Source organism: Petaurus breviceps, unplaced genomic scaffold (assembly GCF_028583685.1).
Source record: "Petaurus breviceps papuanus isolate PSGF00001 unplaced genomic scaffold, PetGlider_PUasm1.0 187, whole genome shotgun sequence".
In the NCBI taxonomy this organism is placed as follows: Eukaryota; Metazoa; Chordata; class Mammalia; order Diprotodontia; family Petauridae; genus Petaurus; species Petaurus breviceps.
In genome coordinates this window covers 16,456,726-16,465,014 of record NW_027185799.1, presented here as the reverse complement: position 1 = coordinate 16,465,014, position 8,289 = coordinate 16,456,726, and the positions used below count along the sequence as shown (strand labels likewise).

General features: G+C 37.2%; 1 long non-coding RNA gene across 1 annotated transcript in view; it reads right to left on the bottom strand.

Annotated features, from left to right (window-relative positions):
* Positions 1-258: 258 nt before the first annotated feature.
* Positions 259-8,289, bottom strand: part of LOC138163115 (uncharacterized) — a 222,883-nt gene continuing 214,852 nt past the window's right edge. The window contains exon 4 of the long non-coding RNA XR_011168798.1: positions 259-355. This is a non-coding gene — a long non-coding RNA (uncharacterized lncRNA). The remainder of the gene's footprint in view (positions 356-8,289) is intronic.

Here is an 8,289-nt window from a genome sequence, read left to right as displayed (position 1 = left end):
TTAGTTTAGACTTTTGTAATATCTTACCTGTTCTAATGTAATAGTTTCCTAATTTTGCTCTTCCTCTCTTGGAATCTTCTCTAATTTATTCGTGGGACAGATGCAAAAATAATCTTCCTACAGCATAGGTCTGGCCATGTCCTGTTCCAACTCAAAACATCTTCAGTGATTCCTGACTATGTCTAGCATAAAACACAAATTCCCTAGCCTATCATTAAAAATCCTCCACAATTTGCTTCCAAACTAGCTCTCCAGACATATTTTATATTACTCACCTTCACATACTCTATCCTGAAGTCAAATTGCATGGTTGCTATTCTGGATTAGAATTGTTCTTCTTGGTCCCAAGGGTTGACTGGGAGCAATGAGGGAAAAGAGGTTACAAAGAAGTCAATTTAGGCTTGATACAAGGAAAAACTAACAATTCGATCTCTTTGTAAGCAGAATGGGGCTCCCTTGATTCATAGTGAGTTCCCCCACCAGAAGTCATTAAACAAAGTTGGTTGACCACTCGCTGGATATATTACAGCAGTATTTTCTTTTTTTGTTTGTTTGTTTTTGTTTTTTTGCCTTTTGGAGGGCAATTGGGGTTAAGTAACTTGCCCAAGGTTACACGACTAGTTTTTTTGTGTGTTAAGTATCTGAGGCTGGAAGCGACCTTCGATCCTCCTGACTCCGGGGCCAGAATTCTACTCATTACACCACCTAGCCACCCCTACAGAACTATTTTCATTCATATATAGGTTGAACTAGATGGCTTCTGAGGTCCCTTCGAAATCTGAGATTCTTTGTATAATCATTACTTTTCACTTTTTACTTTCCACTTATCATTCTACTTGTGTTTGCTCTTTTTTCAATGTGTCCAACTCTTTGTGACCCCATTTGGGGTTTTCTTGGCAAAGATACTAGTGATGAGCCATCTTCTCATTTGGGGTTTTCTTAGCAAAGACACTAGAGTAATGTGCCATTTTTTCTCCAGCTCATTTTACAGATGAGGAAACTGAGGCAGAGTCAGGTGACATGCCCAGGGTCACACAGTAAGTATCTGAGGCTGGATTTGAACTCAAGTTTTCCTGACTCCAGAACCATCACTATATGCTATGCCATCCACCTGCCACTTACCTGTGTCTATGTTATATCTCCCCCAGTAAAATGTAAGTTTCTTAAAGATGGAGGTTTCTTCCCCCTCCCCCATCCCCATCCTACCTTTGTATAACCAGTACCCTATGCAATGCCTTATACCTGATGTTTTTGATAAATATTTTTCTGATTGAATGGGATAGTAGTTGTTTCTAGAAGAAAATGAAAAGTCTAATCAGGTTTAGCTTATTGTAAAATGTCCTTCTTGTAATAGTATGACAAATGCAAATGTCTTAGATGGGCTCAGAACTCTGTTTCTTGAGAAAAGACATCAGTCTGTTGGTTCCTGGAATAGGAGATGTAGTAGAATTTGGGAGAATCATCACTAGTAACATCACTTCAGTCTGAGGTCATCTGGAGGTATTCTGTATTTCAGGAGCCTGTACCTTCTAACCAATAACAGCTGACATTTATATGGCAGTATAAATATCACCTTTGATCCTTACAACAACTCTATAAGGAGCATGCTATAAGCATAATTATCTCAGTTTTACAGAACAGGAAACTGAATTTCAGACAGAATCAATAGCTTGCCTTTAGTCATACTGTCATTAAGCATTTGAGGTAATAGTTGAACACATTTCTCCCCTAACTCTAAACTCAATACTCTTTCTACTATACCCTGATGCTTAATGGCTGAGTTTCTAACTTCAACTTACTGCCATTATGTCTTAAAAATTATCATAAGCATGATACAGTAGAAAAGACACATGACTTGGAATCAGAAGACATGAGTGCAAGTCACAGATCTGCCACTACTCCCTTTGTAATCTTGGAAAGGTCACTTAATCTCTTGAAGTTTCAGTTAGCTCATCTCTGAAATGGAGGTTGCAATATTTGTATTACCTGCCTTACAAGGTCATGATGAAGATCAAATCAGATAATTCATGCAAAGTGTCTGGCGTATTATCATCCACTTAGCTGATATCTTAATCCATCTATGAGGCCCAGATCAGGACCCTAACACTATCCCCCCTGCTGCCAGTGAGCCTCCTTTGCCTAGTTAATTACTATCTGTGTTTCCAGGCCAGATGGTCAAAAGCATCACACCGGAAAATGTAGACACAGCACCCTGGGAGACTGAAGTCTCCAACTGCCCTGAACATGGGCTCAAGGCTCTCCTGCTGCCCCTGAGGCTCCTTCCAATTATCCCAGCCTTAAGCTTACCCCCCTTCCTTTCTTCCAGGTGGTCATTCAGCTGTACACACAAATTTAAAACACAGCGTGGTGTCATGGATAAAGCATCAGATTTGGGGCATGGGACTTGGTTTAAAATCCTGTCTCTACTCCTTACTATCTGTGTGACATTAAGAAAGTCACTTAACCACTCTGGGCTTCGGTTTCCTTATATATAAAATGAGAAGGTTAGATCAGATGATCTGAACAATCTGTTATCCTTCTAAATTCTACTAAATTTTCTAAATTCACAAATTATCTGGAAAGTAACTGATCCTTCCGTTTCCAGAAACATAGAGTCACAGACTTAGAGAGGGTAGAGAGCTACCTAGTCCTAGGTTTCCCTCATGTTACCGTACAGGGAACTGAGGTCTTGGACAGTTACATTACTTGCCTCAAATAACATTAATAGAAGGGGACAGAGGTAAGATTTGAACCTAAGACCTCCATCTCCAATCCTAGCATTCCTTCAATTATATCACACTACTCACATAATCTTCTTGAAGAATTCAGTCAATACTGTCTCCTGCACTGTGATTCTCAGCTGATGGAATTCATTCATTGGTATGTTTCACTAAAGTACATTTCTACTATTTTATAACCACCATTTGTGGTGGCCATATTGAGCTGGGGACTGCTGGGAGGAAGAAGCTCTGAAAACTACAGCATTTAAGCCTTGAATCTCTGATAATTTCCCAACAGAGGGCTCCCTTTCTCTATCAGAGGAACTGCCCAATGAAAGACGACTCTCACTAGCTTGCTAATGATTAAAGTTACTCTTGTATGGTGAGACACAATGGCACAGGGTCAGGTCTTCAATGATACCTCACACTGACCCAGGAAAGGCAACCTTTAATGTGGTTATTGCATTTATAGTGGGTTTGGGTAAAGGCAGTGCAAACGAAGCCAAAATCACTGGTAGAATTATAATGGTCCTCTGTGAGGGATGTCCTTGTACCACAAACTTTTCTATCACCTCCCATAGCTTTTGCAGTTGTTCTCTAGGATGGCATGGAAAGGGATGTGAAGAAGGAAGACATAACCTATATAAATATGGTTCTTTGGATAGGTTTCTAAGCACACCCTCCAGGAAAGGAAATGGTCTTAGAGGTAGGAACTGGTAATAACTCTCCCTGATCCTGAGCCACAGAATCATCACAGATGGTGTGATACATGCCTAGACCTCTTGGCACCTAAACATCTAAAAATGTGTCTAAGTACAGCCACTTGGGAAACACACTATGGTACAGGACACCAATGAGATACACTTTCTCTCTCTCTCTCTCTCTCTCTCTCTCTCTCTCTCTCTCTCTCTCTCTCTCTCTCTCTTTCACACACACACACACACACACACACACACACACACACACACACACAACTCTGGGAACCCTAGATCATTATGGTCATACTGCTTCAATTCAACTGGAAATCCTATCTGAATTCTCTTTCGCTCTCTTATACATAGATTACCACTATGAAGCAGTATATGACAAGAGAGTAAAATCAATAAAGAGTGATGTTTTGATAACCATGATAATTAAATGTTACACTCCACAGATATTTCTTTCCTAGAATCACTGAATCCACAATGATCAGCACAGTGCTTTGGACACAGTTGGCCCACAATAAATATATATCGAATGAGAGAATTGAAAGAGTTATATTTTCCTCTAAGACTAAGTTACTACTTGGAACTAATATATTTGATTAAAAAGCCATCATGGCTACCGTTATTAATAAATAAAATTTTTTTTAAAAAATAAACAAACATATTGCCCTGGATTTGCTGAGGTTACATAAAATCAAACAACTGTCTAGTTCAGGCAGTTTGGCAATATTGCTATCTTGTCCTCATCTTTCTTGGGCTATGCATAGCTTGATCTTATACTTTCCCCATAGTAATATACATTGCTGTTGTCTATATTTGTGTCATATTCTCTTTTTGGATAATAAATTCTGGTAGATCAGGGACCATGTCTTCTGTAGACTACCTATCTCTCCCCCCACTCCCTAAAATATTTTATATTTTATATTGTCTTTTATATTGTGCTTAATAAACAGAAGGCACTTAATAAATGTTTTTTAATTGATTAGAGTTATTGAACTTAAAATTTTATAATCTAGGGGCATAAAGAAGCATCCAGATGGCTGACTGAATTTTTGATGGAATTGCCTAATCCAGCCAGATGTTTTGACATCATGAAGACAAAGCTAGTTTCAGGAACTGACTTAGACTCTGGAGAGAATTAAGTCCATTATGTCAATGTCTATTTCCCTGTATGGATTCTCTCTATTTTTTGCAGTTTCCTTCAACCCATTCTGAGGGTATTCTTTAGCATATTGTACTAATGTTTTAATGTGCCATCTACTGTTTACAAATTATATGTCAACTCACCAAAGGGACTACCAACTCTTCTTGGGAGAGATTTATCAGCTTGTATTTAGTTTGCCATCTCTGAGATGACATTAGAGGGAAAAAGTAGAAGAAATGTCCAATATGTAAGATCGTAAATATGGCATAATTTTTTTTAAGTGGACTGCTTTATTTAAGTATGATATGATATAATAAAAACAGCACTTTAGAAAGATGGAAGACATGAATCTTAGTGAATCCCTACAGTATACTAATGCTGACTCCTTGTCCTAAAATGGTATTGGACACTGCTATGCCTATCTTGCACAAACTGCCTTTAGAAGCAGAAGAACAGCTTCCCAAAATTGTTTGATTCAGCCAATGTTATTGAAAATCTTCTTTAACAATTTTATGTCCACTTTAAAATAAAATGATTTTCAAGCAATCAGTGAATAAACATTAAATATTTACTATGTGTCAGGTACCGTGCTAAATTCTGGAGTGCTGTACTAAGCAAAAAGTTAAAGAAATGAAACTTATTTTGATTACAATCATAATATGTGGGGCTTTTTTTCTGTTTTGGTGGAGGTTGTCTTGTAGCAACATACAAAATAGATTGGATTTGGTACTTTCCTCTAATATGTAAGTTGAATGTATAATACAATAAATAACTGGGAGAGTAGAAGACTTTGTGCTCAGTACTTCAGGCACAAAGACAATAGCGACACAACCCTGGGAGCTAACAATCTAATAGGTTGGATTAGATATGTACACAGATAAAGATGATACAAAGAAGACTGTCATAGAAACACAGAAACAGTCTTGACCAAGGATTCTAGGATCATTCGGGGAGGGAGAGATCATTTTCATCAAGGATTATCCTGGTTGGGGAGAGACCACGAAGGAGACAGTCACTGACCTGAACCTTACAGGAAGGGAATTCCTTCAGTGGACAGACATAAGGAGTCAGTGCTCTAAGCATTGGGGATGGTATATGCAGACTAGGGAGACAATATGACAAGATTAGGGTACAGCTATTATTCTAGTTGTGATGGAACATAGAGCTTGTGAAGTGGAAGAGAATGAAAAAAGTTGGAAAGGAAGACTGAGACCAAATTCTGAAAGGTTTTAAACCACAGGCTGTATTTACTCTTTATTTGATGGATACTAGGGAGCCACTAAAGGATTTTGAGCAGAGAAGTGATATGATCAGCTTGTTCTTAGGAAAATTATTTTGGCAGCAGTATGGAAGCTAAATTAAAGAGGAGAAAAACTAGAGAGAGAAAGAGCAGTCAGGAGTTCTTGTTTCTTTTTTTTTCTGTGCCATAAATAGGAAAAATAATCACATACTTGAGTGAAAAATCAGAACCACAAACCGCTTAGGATCTTATTCTCAAGACAAGAGGAGATTTCTGGAAAAGAAATGGTTCACAAGATATTTTTTCCAGAAACTCTCACTTCATTATCTTCATAAAAAAGTTTAAATTGTTGAATTACCTTTGACTGTGGTATGTCTGTTTATTTGCACTGGTAAAGTTGTATAGAAATGCAATGTCCAAAACTTGGAATTTATTAAAAAGTGGTTAAAAGCAATATGAATTCTGACCAGTTAGAAATAAAAAAGACCCTTAACCTTATTATTCTGAAATATTATCAACCCTATAATTTCTAACCATTTCTTTACTGAGACTTTAAAGAAATATGTTTCAAACCAGAATATCTCTGGCCATCCTTTTCTGTTCATCTAACATATATAATTTTGTTGGAATTCTATCTAAATTTTCAAAGTAAATTGAGATTTCACATATTCCTAATTCTTAATATTTTTCTTCAACAACAACAAAGAAGACAATTGTTATCTATTCTTTTTGAAAATGTGTGCATTTCCCTTGTGTGAAGATTTTAAGTCAGCTTTCACAAAGGAATCATACACTGATTTTATATATCCCCAAAGTGGATCACATAAACTCCCAGTTTGGCAACCTAGACCTAAATAGCTCTTACAGAAAGAATGCAGCAGGGAAGTCAGTATATTTTTGTGGGTATGCTTATTTTTTGTTCAACTTGTTCCATGTTTGGGGAAAACTTTTGGCGGTTGTGTTGTATTGGTGTTGATAGTTTTTTCTGTGTGTATGTGTGTGTGTGTGTGTGTGTTTTGTTTTTAATATTCTTTTAAGCTGATTAAGTTTATTCGCCTTAGATGTTATTCTTAGACAAGAAACCATTAATAATGTAGTCACACTTGTAAAAGTGATTCAACATCTGGTTTGACTGAGATCCTTCTTTTCTACAAGGCACTGATAGGTGCTCTGAAACCATATTTTAAAAACCCCAGGAGAGTCTTTCATAGTGTGCACCAAGTTGACTTCATTTTTTCACCTTCAAAAGTACTTGTGAACTGTCAGTGGTCAAGATCACAAGCACTCTTGGTATTCATATCTCAAAGGGTTGTTTTGGGACATCCATTTAATAAGCTTCCTAAAAGAGCCCTTAAAGGTGGAGCAAGGCAGGATGGAGCTAAAATGCAGCACTCAGCAAAACTAACACTGCTATCATTTACAAGAGGAAGGAAAGGAGAATATTGTTTCTAATTAGAACTGCTGGGGTAATTTCAATAGGCAGAGTTTCATTACCTGAATGGGAAGTTAGCCAGGAGGTTAACACCTATGTGTAAGAGAAGTTCTATTTATACCCCCATTCACTTTACTATATTTTCTAGGGTGGGTGTTGATAGGGATGAAGGAAAAAAAGCTTTTTACCTACCTTTCAAAATGGTTTATTTACAGTATGGTAGGATACTGTAAGCCATGCTTTCATAACCAGAACATATTAAAAAGAAATGATCTGTTACTCCATCTTGATTTGGTTCCTATATTGATTGAGGTGCTTAATAGACAGATTTTAAGTCATTTGCTCAGGGTCACACAATCAAAGGTTGCATTTGAACTCGGACCTTCCTGACTCTAGGACCAACGGTCTATCAACTGTAGCACTTAGTTGACTTAAGCAAAAGGAAAGAAAAACATTTGCTTGATAATTCAGTAGAGCCCAAATGACAAGCATTAAAATGCTGGGTTTATTTATAGTCCATATTTAAAATACATTTCAATCTTTTGGGACCAAACAATTTTTTTTTTTTATGTCAGAAGAATAATGATGGCAAACATTTTGAATTAATTAAAGTATATCTTTGTTGATCATTCTGCTTACTTTTTTTTCCTGTGATGGGAAATCTACTTTCTCATGCTTTTTAATCTACAGGCCCAATCCAGTCATTGAGTGGACAGCCAAAATGTAAATTTTGTCATGCTGTTTTCTCAATGATTTGTACCTGGCAGTGGATCAAAGCCACATGGCCACACCAATCTCATTGGATGAGAGTTACATTAGCAATGTCAGCCATGTTGCATTTATCAGGCTTCTTACAATAAATATTATGGTCTGCTAGAGATCAGAGCTTGAGTTAAAAAAAATTACCCTATTCTATTGTAAAACTATCAAACTATATGAATGCTCTGCCCTGAAAGATGAAGACTGAGGAATGCCTGCAACAGATTGACACCATCTTGTGTGGTAGCTGAAAACAAGGGTTTAGACTGTAGAGGTGAAGAACCTGCAGC